At 53.4% G+C, this 12433-nt stretch overlaps 1 protein-coding gene across 1 annotated transcript in view; it reads left to right on the forward strand.

Moving 5' to 3' along the window:
* The first annotated feature begins 4555 nt into the window (after positions 1-4555).
* ADORA1 (adenosine A1 receptor) overlaps positions 4556-12433 on the forward strand; it is a 93224-nt gene continuing 85346 nt past the window's right edge. Inside the window, exon 1 of the mRNA XM_043533741.1 lies at positions 4556-4673. The gene's annotated coding sequence lies outside the window, so the exon portion shown is untranslated. The remainder of the gene's footprint in view (positions 4674-12433) is intronic.

A 12433-nucleotide genomic window follows, 5' to 3' on the forward strand; every position in this document is an offset into this window, starting at 1 on the left:
GGGAGGGAGCAGAGGATCGGGTCTTCCCCAGGTTCTGGTAACAGACTTCTCCAAAAGCTCTGACTATGGGCAATCACCAACAGTGATTCTGTGCTAACACCAGAGGGCAGCCGCAGCCTAATTATAGGGCTATTGGTCAGTATCTCTGCATTTCAGCCCAATTCATGACTGTCCCAGAGAACCAACCTCCCGGATTGGGTGTAGTTGTAGCCATGTTGGTCCCAGGATATTAGAGAGACAAGGCGGGTGAGACACTACCAGTCTGGGGGCATTTCCCTCCCACTGGGAGCAGGCATAAATGAACTCCAGGTGCAGGGCAGGGGGAATCAGGCCCTTCTCTTGCCAAGAACTCACTAAGCCCTGTTCAGTCCTGGTATAAGTGTCTGCACTGGGATCTCCAATAGCCTCAGTGCATCCAGGCCCATTTACACCCTGTTTGGAGAAGTGCCAGTGCTACTTCTCCTGAGTTCTCCAGGGTAAAACCATCCCTGGGGTAACCCTGCATGAATCCACTGATGTCACAACAGAGATGAGTCCGGCCTCGAGGTTTTCAAACCCGATGGGCTAAACCTTAGTCCCAGCTCGTTGTCCATCTCTAGCGCTGACTGACACGGCGGGGTGCTTTTGCTGATTGAGGGTGGAGTACCAGCTGAGAACAGTTTCCGGGGCGTGACTCTCTGTAATTAGCATTGCTGTGATCCTTCCATTCCACTCCCCCATGCCCATATTGTCTCTCAAATTTCTTTGGGGGCGGGGGTGTCCCCTGAGGCGGGAGAGGCATTCCGGGATGGGGAGAAGGGGATTTCCAGGAGATCCTTTTCTCTGTGTTTCAGCTCTTGGCAGCAGATGGGCCATTCTCATTTTTTGGACTCAGCACTAGCTCAGAATCAGTTGTCTGGTCAAACCTTCCTTGCGGGGACCAGGATACAGGGCAGGGAGAATGGCATACCAGACCCTGCCTTCTCCCTGCATTCTCCTGGTGAGCTGGTTTTGCAGGAGTGTCTCGCCGGTGGGGAAAGGCGGAGCAATAACAATGTTTGAAGGGTTTGAAAATGCACCAAGTGGTCTGAGGAGCAAAACTCTCTAGCTACATCTCAAAGTAGTGCAGCCTGCCCCGACGTGTGCTATGAGCACAGTCCTGGGGGGTGGGAAGGGAGCTGTGCATATCTCTGGAGTCAGAGCCAGGAGGATGAAAGTGGGGTGAGGGTGGGCCCTAGGGCCGTGGGAGGTGGGTGACTTGTTTCTTTCTCTACCAACCCTGGTGCCCTGCCCATTCTAGTGTAAGCAGGGTCTGAATGAACTTACCTCTGACCACTAGCTGGGATGGGGATAGACTTCAGGAGCAAACTGTATTTACATGAACGCACCTACTCTGCCTAGATATCCAGCAGATAGAGTAGTGTTGCTCAAAGTGATGAAGTGCTCAAAGGCTGGTGTTGGGTTACAAATCACTGTAGTACTCAATGCAGGGGGAGTGAAATACTGTTATCAGTGTTGTTGTCTTTATTGTATGAATAAAGGGGAGCAGAACTGTGCTTAACCAGCCCCAAATGAGGGGGCCACCCTCAGCTTGAAAGGACCCCATTAAGCCAGGGGCTCAAATGCCAGACCCTGTGAAAGTGAGAGGGGTGGGGACAGGTGTCCCTGCCAGGTGGTGTGGACGCTCCCTAAGGGTCCCCGGTCTGGTTTAACCTGTTCCTCCCCACTGTTCAAAGGTAGAGCTAAACAGGCTTCATTAGGAGCCTTTTTTTATTTTAAATGTTGAAATCACTTCTGGTGGGGCTGTGTTTCTGCTGAGAGCTAAAAATCACAAAAGGACTGACCTATAGAGGTCACAGCAGAGAGGCAGGTGGCAGCAGAAGGTAACTGATGGGTTGCCGGTGGGAGCGGCCAGCAAAAGTGGCGAGCAGTCAGCTAGCGGGAGGAAAGGAACTGCAGCTGGTGGGGCGCCCAGGCAGTGAGGAACAGCGGCTGACAGAGTGGCCAGCCAGAGCAAGTGCTCAGATGATGGAGCAAGCCAGGTGTCTTCTTCCCCGGGTGGGAGGTGAACTCACACAGCTGCACCTCTGAACCCTGGGTCCTCACTGACCAAGGACAGCCACTGTGAATGGGGTGCGATGAGGGAGGGGAGGGGGATGCCCTACTCCCACAGAACAGGGGTTGAAAGCAGCCCTGGAGAGGAGAAAAAGAGTGAAAGCAGTTGAGGGAGTAGCTGACCACAGCTGTGGCCAGCTCAATTAGGGCCCAGCTGGCCCTGATAAGAGGGCTGTGGGCCAGGAGCTGGAGGAGTCTCACTCTAGCCCTGGAATGGGAAGGGCTAGCTCCCTGAAAGCAAGGTACCTGAAGCAGAGCAGTGCTGGGGAAGGGTAAAGGGGGCTGGGGAGCTCCAGCCTGGTAAACCCCCAGGCTGCAGGCCTTGCTAAAGGCCAGGAAAGATACTGGGGCTACAGAGGTGTAGCCTGGGAATAGGCAGAGGCAGCAGGTCTTAACCCCCTTGCCAATGATGAGTGGCCATTATAGACTGTAGCCTGCCCCAGGGAAGGGGGGCTAGATGATGATGATGATGACTGGCAGTAGCCACTGAGGCAAGGTGGGTTTAGAGAGTTGGGGGTTCCCCTGGGAGGGGAGACCCAGAGCTTGGGAGTACTGCTGGAGGCAGAACCCTGAGGTAAAGAGGCATTGGGGTCCAGGAGGGACACGGGGCCAGCGGCAGGCGAGACACCGGCCTGCAGAGGACGCTCCATACGCTGGAAAAGAGCTAATTCCCAGATGACCAGCAGGAGGTGCCGCACCGGTGAGTCGTCCCTTTGCTACAGGCACAGAAAAGGAACCGTTGGTTGTAGAACACACGGCAGAAGGCTCTGCCCCACGCACTGTGGTGTGGACGTCCTCCTCACGGTTTTATGATTATGAATCCTGCGTGTGGCATTTTCCCTAATTAATGTCAGGTGACTTCCCTCCTTTCATTAAATGTTTCTTTTCTACACTCTGTGCTTGCGAGGGGGGAAGTATGGCCTCTCAGAGGCGCCTGGGGGTGGTGTGTAATTTTCCCAGGTTACTGGGTGGGGGCTGAAGCCGGTTCTATGTTGTATTGTTGAAAAGGAACCCCGAGATATTGAACCGGGCCCTGGTTGTTGTTGGCTCCACCTGGCAGAAGGTTACACTAGGGAAAGGGCAAGTTGCTCTCGGCAGCTCCTAGCCCCACTGCTCAGCTGTCAGCCCTCTGCTCCTCGTCCTACACTGGCTGGTGCAGAGAGGGGAAGGAGCCACTGAGCGATGCCCAGAGCCAGCCGGCATAGCTGGGGCTCATGCAGGCTCCCCCTGTGATGAGGGAGGAAGACTAAGGAGAGAGAAAGTGGATGAGAGTAAGGGTGAGGGGAGGGCTGAGGAGAGAGGCCAGGAGAGGCTGCTGGACACAGCCAGAGCCTGAGGTGCTCCCAGGTTCACAGTTTCCCCCCTCTAAATCCTGGTCTGCCCCTAGCACTCGTGGGCTGGAGGGCTGAGTATCTGTGGGCAGCAGGCAGAGGCTGGGGCAGCTGGGAGCGAGGGGTGGGTGGGATGCCCCTCACAGTCGGATGTGGGAGGAGGAGGCTGTGGGTAAGAGGCTGAGGATGAATCCAGCCTCGGACAGCAGTGGCTTCTGAGTGCCAGGTGCACTGGCCAGGACTCTGCCTTCTACGCCGACTCTTTTCTAAAGCCTCAGGAGCTGTTTTAAAATAGTGGCCTTGCAGCTGGCCTGGCAGTGCCAGAAATGCCCTGTGTATTCATACCATCGGCGCTGCTCAAGCATCCATCCTGCCCCAGTGGGAGCAGCACCTTTGGGACCCGTGGAGGGGGTGGGTGTTAGCCCTCATGCCCTGCCTAACCTCTGCCTCCCTGCTGGGAATGTTACTGAAGATCTGTGCATTGAGATCCCTGCTCAGGGTGCAGGCCACTAAAGAGCCATCGAGGTGGCCTAGAGATGAACGATGCCATCTCCCATTACTGATCCTCTCCGCTCGCCTGTCCCCAAGATGATGAGAACTTCAGCCTGGCTGGGCACTGGAGACAGGAGCTCAGGCAGACGGCTTACGGGAAGCACAGCAGCCCCCGCCGTCCCTGCGCTGCTGTATTCCATGAGCCCTGGGATGTGATTCCAGTCTATAGAGATTGTTACCTCTGAATGTTGGGCTATGCACCTTTAGCATCCTGTGGGCAAGGTAGAGCATCACCAACCAAGCCATGCTGACGTAGTGGGCGCTGCGTGCTCCTCCCCCCGTTGGCACTTCCGCCCTGGTTACAAAGGCCAGAGAGTTTCTCAGAGAAACATGCCAAGATTTTTGTTTCCCTCTATAATCCCACCCCCCCAGTGCAAAAAACTTCCCTAATTATCTTCCAAGCTAGCGGTTTCTCAGCATGAGTGCAGAAGAGACCCAGTTAGCAAGGTTTTGGGAAATGAGCATGTTCCCAGGACGCTCTTGCCCAGTGCCTGTGTCTCAGCTGGTCACTTTTGAGTCATTTAGTTAATCATTGCTTGTGAAGAAACGGCTGATGTGAGCAGAATTTCTTGGCAGCCGAAGTCTCTGTCTCTCAAGACGTCTCGGGGTGAGTTCAGAACCTTGTGCTCAGTACGTGCCAGGAACCATTTCCTACACCCAGCCCGCTCGGCAATGTAGCACTTCAGACTGAAACAGGTAAATAACATGCATGTGTTTCGGTAAAGGCCTTCAGGCCACCTCCTTCCGGTAAGACAGAGGCTCACGGTTCATTACCTGGTTTATTGGTAAACGTTCCTTGGAGAGTAAAATCCGGGAATCTGAGGCCCCGGTGGTTGCTCTGCTAATCCCCTGTGGTGCATTGTTAGGCTAAGATAGGACTTGGGCGTTACTGCAGCCACCAGAGTGCAGCTGGGTTTGCCTTTTTTTAGCAAGGTTAATTCTGTGGAGACGTTCAGCCCAAGTTCCCCCGTTGAAACAGACGCGTCTGGGGTAAGCAGGAGAGCGGCAGGGTTATTGGTCCCTTGGGGTCTATTCTGAGCAAATATAGTCATGGGGAGAAGTTCAGGACTGACACCGGTGAGGCTAAAGCTCCTTTTTGTCTGTAGAGTCAGCAGCAGAGCAAACGCCCTCCATCCCCTGCCCGGCCTCTAGGCCTCCGCCCTGAGCTGGAGGGACTGTTTCTGGCAAAGACCAAGCAGCTCCATCTCCTGGGAAGGAGAGCTTTGACGGGGCCTAGCCTAGCCTAATGTACAGCCGTCTGCTAGGGAGTGGGTGAGACCATCCAGGTTTTGTTCACAGTTCTCCTCCACACAGCCAGACATGCCCTACTGCAGAGCTGAGGGCGTTAGCTGGGTGATCTACAGGAGAAAGGCCCTGCATGAAGCTTAACTAGCAACCCCTGGGCCATCACATACGCCCGCTGCATTCGGCAATGCACATGCAGAGACACGCAGAGCATTCTGTGGTATACACGTGTGTGCACACAGCATTCGCTAGTGTATATACACACACAGAGCACGCTGTAGTACACATGCAGACGCGCGCGCACACACACACACGCACACACAGCATTTGGTGGTTCTCCTCTTAATCAGACCCCTCCAAGATGCATTTTGAGTAACTGTCCCAGGGCTCCAATGTTGAGAATGAGAATTCCTGGTGCAATGGCTCTGGCCCCAGGCCACACTCAGCCCAAAGACGCTCCCCACCCTCAGAGCAAGGCAACCCACATCCCTTCCTCTCAGCTTTCGCTTTTCCTCAGGGCAATACCGCATCCATAGCACTGAACAAACTGCCAGCCCCTAACCTAGAGAGGAATGCTGAGGAAGCAGCCCTGGGCAGCAGGTAGGGGAGAGGTGACGTAGGAAAGATGGAGAGCATTGACCTGGCTCTCCCATAATCTCTGTTCAGTTCACAACTCTGCCACAGCCCTGCTGCATGACCATGGGCAAGTCACTTAAGGTAAGTCTACACTGCAAAAAAATCCCGAGGCAGTGAGTCTCAGAGCCGGAGTCAACTGACTCCAGCTCCCGCTACGGGGCTCAAACTAGCAGTGTAGACATTCCTGCTTCAGGTTGGAGCCTGGGCTCTGACACTCTTTTGTCTGGCCCGTTGAAGATGGGGAGTCTCTCAAGTGCAGCATCGCGGCAATGGGGCCCTGGTCCTGTTTGTGTGCCTGGCTCGGGGACCCACAGGCAGAGGAATACCCTGCAGAGGAGAGCTGTGATGCAGGAACTGCCCAAACTATGGCACCTATTAAAGGGAGGCAGTCCTAAAGCTGTGTGAAAGAGCCAGTCAGCCCAGGAACCTGGCTGTGGAGAATGCTGGCAAATGGGCAAAGAAATGAAATGGGCCAAACCGAGCAAAACAAAGCTGCTCTCTAATCTCCTTCTGGCTGAGTGACCCCGGGTGCCCTCCAGAACCACAGGAGGTAGAAATGTTGTCAGAGAAGAGAGTTTTAAGCCACCGAATCCTTCTTGAGTTGCCTTTACGGCCTGTCCGTCGTGTGTGCCTGGCTTGGGAACATTGATACGTGGGGCGAGGATCTGGCTTCCTCCACGGGAGTGAGGGCAGCTGAACAATGCCCACTTGTGAAATAGGCTTACAACAAAATGGACGGATCTTTCGTGACGATCTTTGCAAGAAACGTGATCCAGTTTTCATCCCTCTCTCTCTGTCATCAACTCCCCTCCAGGGGTGTGCTGTGGAGGCAAGCGCTGTAGTACTCCCGGGCCAGGACTGGGGTCTACGGGCCCCCAGAGACCCTCACATATTCTGGGTAACAGAGGATTCCTCTACTGGGTGCCAGCCACTACAAGCTGTGAATGCCCCCCACACAAGGGCTTTGTTACAATAAAACAGCACAACTGTCCCTAGCCCAGCCAAGTGCCCGGCTATAAGGGAACCATATCAGAGAATATCAGGGTTGGAAGGGACCTCAGGAGGTCATCTAGTCCAACCCCCTGCTCAAAGCAGGACCAACCCCAACTAAATCATCCCAGCCAGGGCTTTGTCAAGCCGGGCCTTAAAAACCTCTAAGGAAGGAGATTCCACCACCTCCCTAGGGAACCCATCCCAGTGCTCCACCACCCTCCTCGTGAAATAGTGTTTCCTAATATCCAACCTAGACCGCCCCCACTGCAACTTGAGACCATGGCTCCTTGTTCTGTCATCAGCCGAGCGCCGTCCTCTTTGGAACCTCCTTTCTGGTATCAAATCCCCCCTCACTCTTCTTTTCTGCAGACTAAATAAGCCCAGTTCCCTCAGCCTCCCCTCATAAGTCATGTGCCCCAGCCCCCTGATCATTTTTGTTGCCCTCCGCTGGACTCTCTCCAATTTGTCCACGTCCCTTCTGCAGTGGGGGGACCAAAACTGGACGCAATACTCCGGATGTGGCCTCACCAGTGCCGAATATAGGGGAATAGTCACTTCCCTCAATCTGCTGGCAATGCTCCTACTAATGCAGCCCAAAATGCCGTTAGCCTTCTTGGCAACAAGGGCACACTGCTGACTCATATCCAGCTTCTTGTCCGCTGAAATCCCCCGGTCCTTTTCTGCAGAACTGCTGCTTAGCCATTCGGTCCCTAGTCTGTAGCGGTGCATGGGATTCTTCCGTCCTAAGTGCAGGAATTTGCACTTGTCCTTGTTGAACCTCATCAGATTTCTTTTGGCCCAATCTTCCAATTTCTCTAGGTCACGCTGGACCCTATTCCTACCCTCCAGCATATCTACCTCTCCTCCTAGCTTAGTGTCCTCTTCAAACTTGCTGAGGGTGCAATCCATACCATCCTCCAGATCATTAATGAAGATGTTGAAAAAAACCAGCCCTAGGACCGACCCCTGGGGCACTCTGCCTGATAGCAGCTGCCAATTAGACATTGAGCCTTTGATCACTACCTGTTGAGCCCAACGATCTAGCCAGCTTTCTATCCACTTTATAATCCATTCATTCAGCCCATACTTCTTTAACTTGCTGGCAAGAATACTGTCGGAGACCGTACCAAAAGCTTTGCTAAAGTCAAGGTATATGATGTCCACTGCTTTCCCCTCATCCACAGAGCCAGTTATCTCCTCATAGAAGGCAATCAGGTTGGTCAGGCATGACTTGCCCTTGGTGAATCCATGTTGACTGTTCCTGATCTCCTTCCTCTTCTCCAAGTGCTTCAAAATGGATTCCTTGAGGACCTGCTCCATGATTTTTCTGGGGACTGAGGTGAGGCTGACCTGTCCGCACTTCCCTGGTTTCTCCTTCTTCCCTTTTTTAAAGATGGGCACTATATTTGCCTTTTTCCAACTGTCTGGGACCTCCCCCGATGGCCACGAGTTTTCAAAGATAATGGCCAATGGCTCTGCAATCACATCAGCCAACTCCCTCAGCACCCTTGGATGCATTCGATCTGGACCCATCGACTTGTGCATGTCCAGCTTTTCTAAATAGTCCTTCACCTGTTCTTTCACCACTGAGGCCTGCTCACCTCGTCCCCATGCTGTGCTGCCCAGTGCAGCAGTCTGGAAGCTGGCCTCGTCTGTGAAGACTGAGGCAAAAACAGCACTGAGTACTCCAGCTTTTTCCACCTCCTCTGTCGCTAGGTTGCCTCCCCCATTCAGTAAGGGGCCCACCCTTTCCCTGACCACCACCTTGTTGCTAACATACCTGTAGAAACCCTTCTTGTTACCCTTCACATCCCTTGCTAGCTGCAACTCCAATTGTGTATCCCCACGTAACCTCTCCATAATCGCCCCACCAGTAGGCCACTGCCCTGTTTTGTCCTGCCAGCCACAGGCAATGGGCTGCTTCCTTGTCCAGCTCCCAGGCCCAGTTCCCAGCCTGCTGCTCCTGCTCACGCAGCTTCTGTCCCTGCCCTGAGTCTGGTCCCCTCGGATCCTCCGGATGCTACCATCTGTTCCCATACACCGCGGGCTGTGGATGGACGCTCGCTTTGGTAGCACAACACCCTCTACTGGCCAGATCCTTCCCCTCCAGCTTAGCCGGGGCACAGGGAGATATCCAGGAGGAGCCAGCAAGTTTATTCCACTATGTAGCATTTTGCAACATTTCTGGTAAGTTCTGGAGCCCGGCCATTTGCAGGAGCATACCCAAGGGACAAAGTTAATGTACTGTGGGAACTTCAGCGCTGAGTGTCTCTGGCTTTTGTGTCGTAAAAATATCCTGTCTTGGAATCCATATCCTCTCAAAGCCGCATCACTGCAGCAGAGCTCCGAGTCCTAGCTCTGGAGAAGCTGGCTCTGGAGGGGAAAGGCTGTAGTACCCTTTGGAGCTGGAATCCACTGTTTCAGGTAACTTTGATTCCGAGACATTTTTAGATGCGAAAAGCATCAAAAGCTGAACGTCGACAGCATAAGAAAGGAGGATCTGCGCAAGGGGAGGTTCCTCTGGAAACAATCAGTTCTCTCATACCTTTGGCTATGCAGCCAGGGTTTGGAAATACCCCGTGATTGTAATAAGGGGAATTAGCCAGGGCCAATGAGAGACTCAATCCCAGACTCAACTTCTTGGCTGCGCAGATATTGCAGAGCTTAGAGGGATTCACAGAGAGCTCTGTTATTAACAACAGCGTCTCTTTGCTGCAGAATATTAGTGCGTGAGGACTGGGGAAAGTGCCTTACAGGGAGTGAACGAATGAGCTCAGTCGGTTTCATTTATCAAAAAGCTAACGGGGCTTTTGAGGGAAATGGATCTGCGTCCTCCTCACGCCACCCACCAGTACCTGACAGCAGTCAAGGAAGCTAATGATCCAACCGGCGAGACGAATTCCACGAGCTCAGCGAACCCCAGCACTGTCGTCACCGACAACCCCAGCGTGCAGCCCGGTGACTTTTATGTCGTTGGTCCAGCTCTACGCTTGTTCCAGCTCAGTGTGGAGGGTTTGTCGGCTGCCAAGCGTGATTTACTCGGCGTTCTTGCTCATTGACGTACTATCGACATCATTTCCTTGCAAGAGAGACACGTGACAACTGCCGAAGCCAGGCATTCTAGTATCGATGGCTTCAACCTGTTGTGCCATGTGGCACACCCAAAGCACGGCCAAGTCACATACATCAGCTGAATGGTCTACTGAATTCCGTGATAGCATCCGGGTTGGCGGTTTCTGGCTAGCAAATGTTCACAAGCGTCGGCTGGAACCAACAGGTTCTACCAAGCCTGCCACACCCAGCTGTCTACGTCAGAGACTTCAACAGCCATCACACAGACTGGGGGTATGAGGCGGTTGACACCGATGGTGAACAACTTGCAGACTGGGCATCTCGAAATGACCTCGCCCTTATCCATGATGCTAAGCAGTAAGGCACGTTCCATTCTTCTAGATGGGATTGTGACTACTCTCCTGACTTGTGCTGGGTCAGTTCAGTTCATGGCCATCCTCGGCCAGCAACATGCCAAGTCTTGGACAACTTTCCACACAGTCAACACAAACCGTCGCTGATCCATATTGGGCTACAGCTCCCAGTTGTCAAGAGTTCCAAAAAGAAGCAGTGAAATTTCTGAAAGGCCGACTAAGAAAAATTCCAGGAAGCACTGGAGAAGAGTGGTGACAATACCAGCCCGGCATCTCTCAGTAAATGAGACCTATTGTCGCTTCTGTGGTGCTATCTACAAAGCAGCCTGCAGAGCCATCCCACGTGGTTGCCACCCCTCCTACATCCCCTGTCTCGACGCGGAGAGCGCTGCCTTGCTCAAGCAGTATGAAGCATCTGGTGTCCCAGATGTCACCGACCATCTGACAGAATCATTGAACACTGCTCCCTGTGCCAGATGGGAGGAGACGCCCGAGAGGATGAGCTTTACCTGCTCCAGCTGCTTGTGTTGGAGTCTGCGCCGACGGCTTGGAGCAGTGCAACAGCCACCTGCACTCTGCCGACCCCCGGTGACACCCAGCCAGGTAGCTGGACACCTATTTAAAGTGGTCAGAGCACTTTTGGAGGAACAGGTGCAAAGACAAGTGAGGAACGAATGGCGTGCCTTTAAACATGTACACCAGATCAGAAGCTGCCCAGAACCATTCACTGGAACGGAGCTGGACCAGACACTGGGTAACATCAAGTGTGGAACAGCTGCGGGCTATAACATATTTCCTGAAAAACCTTGGCCCCTGTGCTCGGTTTTGGCTTGCGAAATTCTTCACCAGGGTCATCAGTGAAGGGAGGCTACCAAAGATATGGCGCATTGCAAAAGTCATTGGCCTCCTAAAGCCGGAAAGGACCCAAGTCAATCATCAAGCTATCATCCCATATAATCATTGTCGGTGTGCTTCAAGGCACTAGAGCGCATGATTCTACAGCACATATTACCCGACATGGAGAGAATTTTGAGCCCTGACCAAGCCAGCTTTCACCGAGGCCGTAGCACATGCGACCAAGTACTCGCGCTGACCACATTTGTTGAAAATGGCTTCCAGAGACACTTGAAAACAGGAGATGTTTTCGTCAATCGAACAGCGGCATACGACATGGCATGGCACACTGGCCTGCTCCATGAAGGTATCACGGGTCCTGCTACCTTGGGTCACAGGCATCGTTGAACTGTTCCTCTGCGATAGGCAGTCCAGAGTCCATATGGGGGAGAAGACGAGTGCTTGGAGACGACGGAGCAACGGGTTACCCCAGGGCTCTATTCTTTCTCCCACCCTCTTCAACCTTTACATCAGTGACCTGGCAACGACGGAGTCATGATAGTTCACTTATGCAGATGACATCTGTCATGGTACCCAGGCCTGGACGTTCCACGAGCTCGATGCCACCTTAAACCGGGACATGGTAAAGTTACCTGATTACTATAAGACTTGGCGCCTCCAGCCAAACGCCATAAAAACAGTCTCCAGTTTGTTCCATCTTCATCACGCCAGCACAGCCCGAGAACTGAATGGTCAGAAGCGAAGCTTGAAGCAGAACCGGTCTATCTAGGTGTGATCTTAGACTGCACACGGAGTTACCATGCCCACCTGAAGAAGACAGTAGCTAAAGTGAAAATGTGCAACCATTTTCTTAGCAAACTGGCAGGTTCGTCATGGGGTGCTCGCGCTCCAACTCTGTGGACGTCCGCTCTTGCCGCCTCGTATTCGGTGGCGGAGTCCTGCGCACCAGTGTGGAGTCGATTGTCACACACCAAACTGGTGGATACACAGTTACCTGCCGCCATGCGCATCATCTCCAGCACCCTGGGTCCGACTCCACTCCCATGGCTCCCAGTTCTGAGCAATATTGCTCCTCCTCATATCAGATGAGAGGGTGCCACTGGCAAGTTACTGGAGAAAGTACGCGCCAACCCAAGCCTGCCACGGCACAACGACTTTTTCTAAACCACCAGCTGCATGTTTGCCGTCACGTTGCCCATTATGGTCTCATCCGCCACGCCAGGATGGTAGGGCAGAAACACTCTGGCGAGAGGAATGGATATTTGTTATAATCCCAAACCAGTCCCTTGTCACCGACCCCAC

The sequence above is a fragment of the Chelonia mydas genome, chromosome 21 (assembly GCF_015237465.2).
Source record: "Chelonia mydas isolate rCheMyd1 chromosome 21, rCheMyd1.pri.v2, whole genome shotgun sequence".
NCBI lineage: Eukaryota > Metazoa > Chordata > Testudines > Cheloniidae > Chelonia > Chelonia mydas.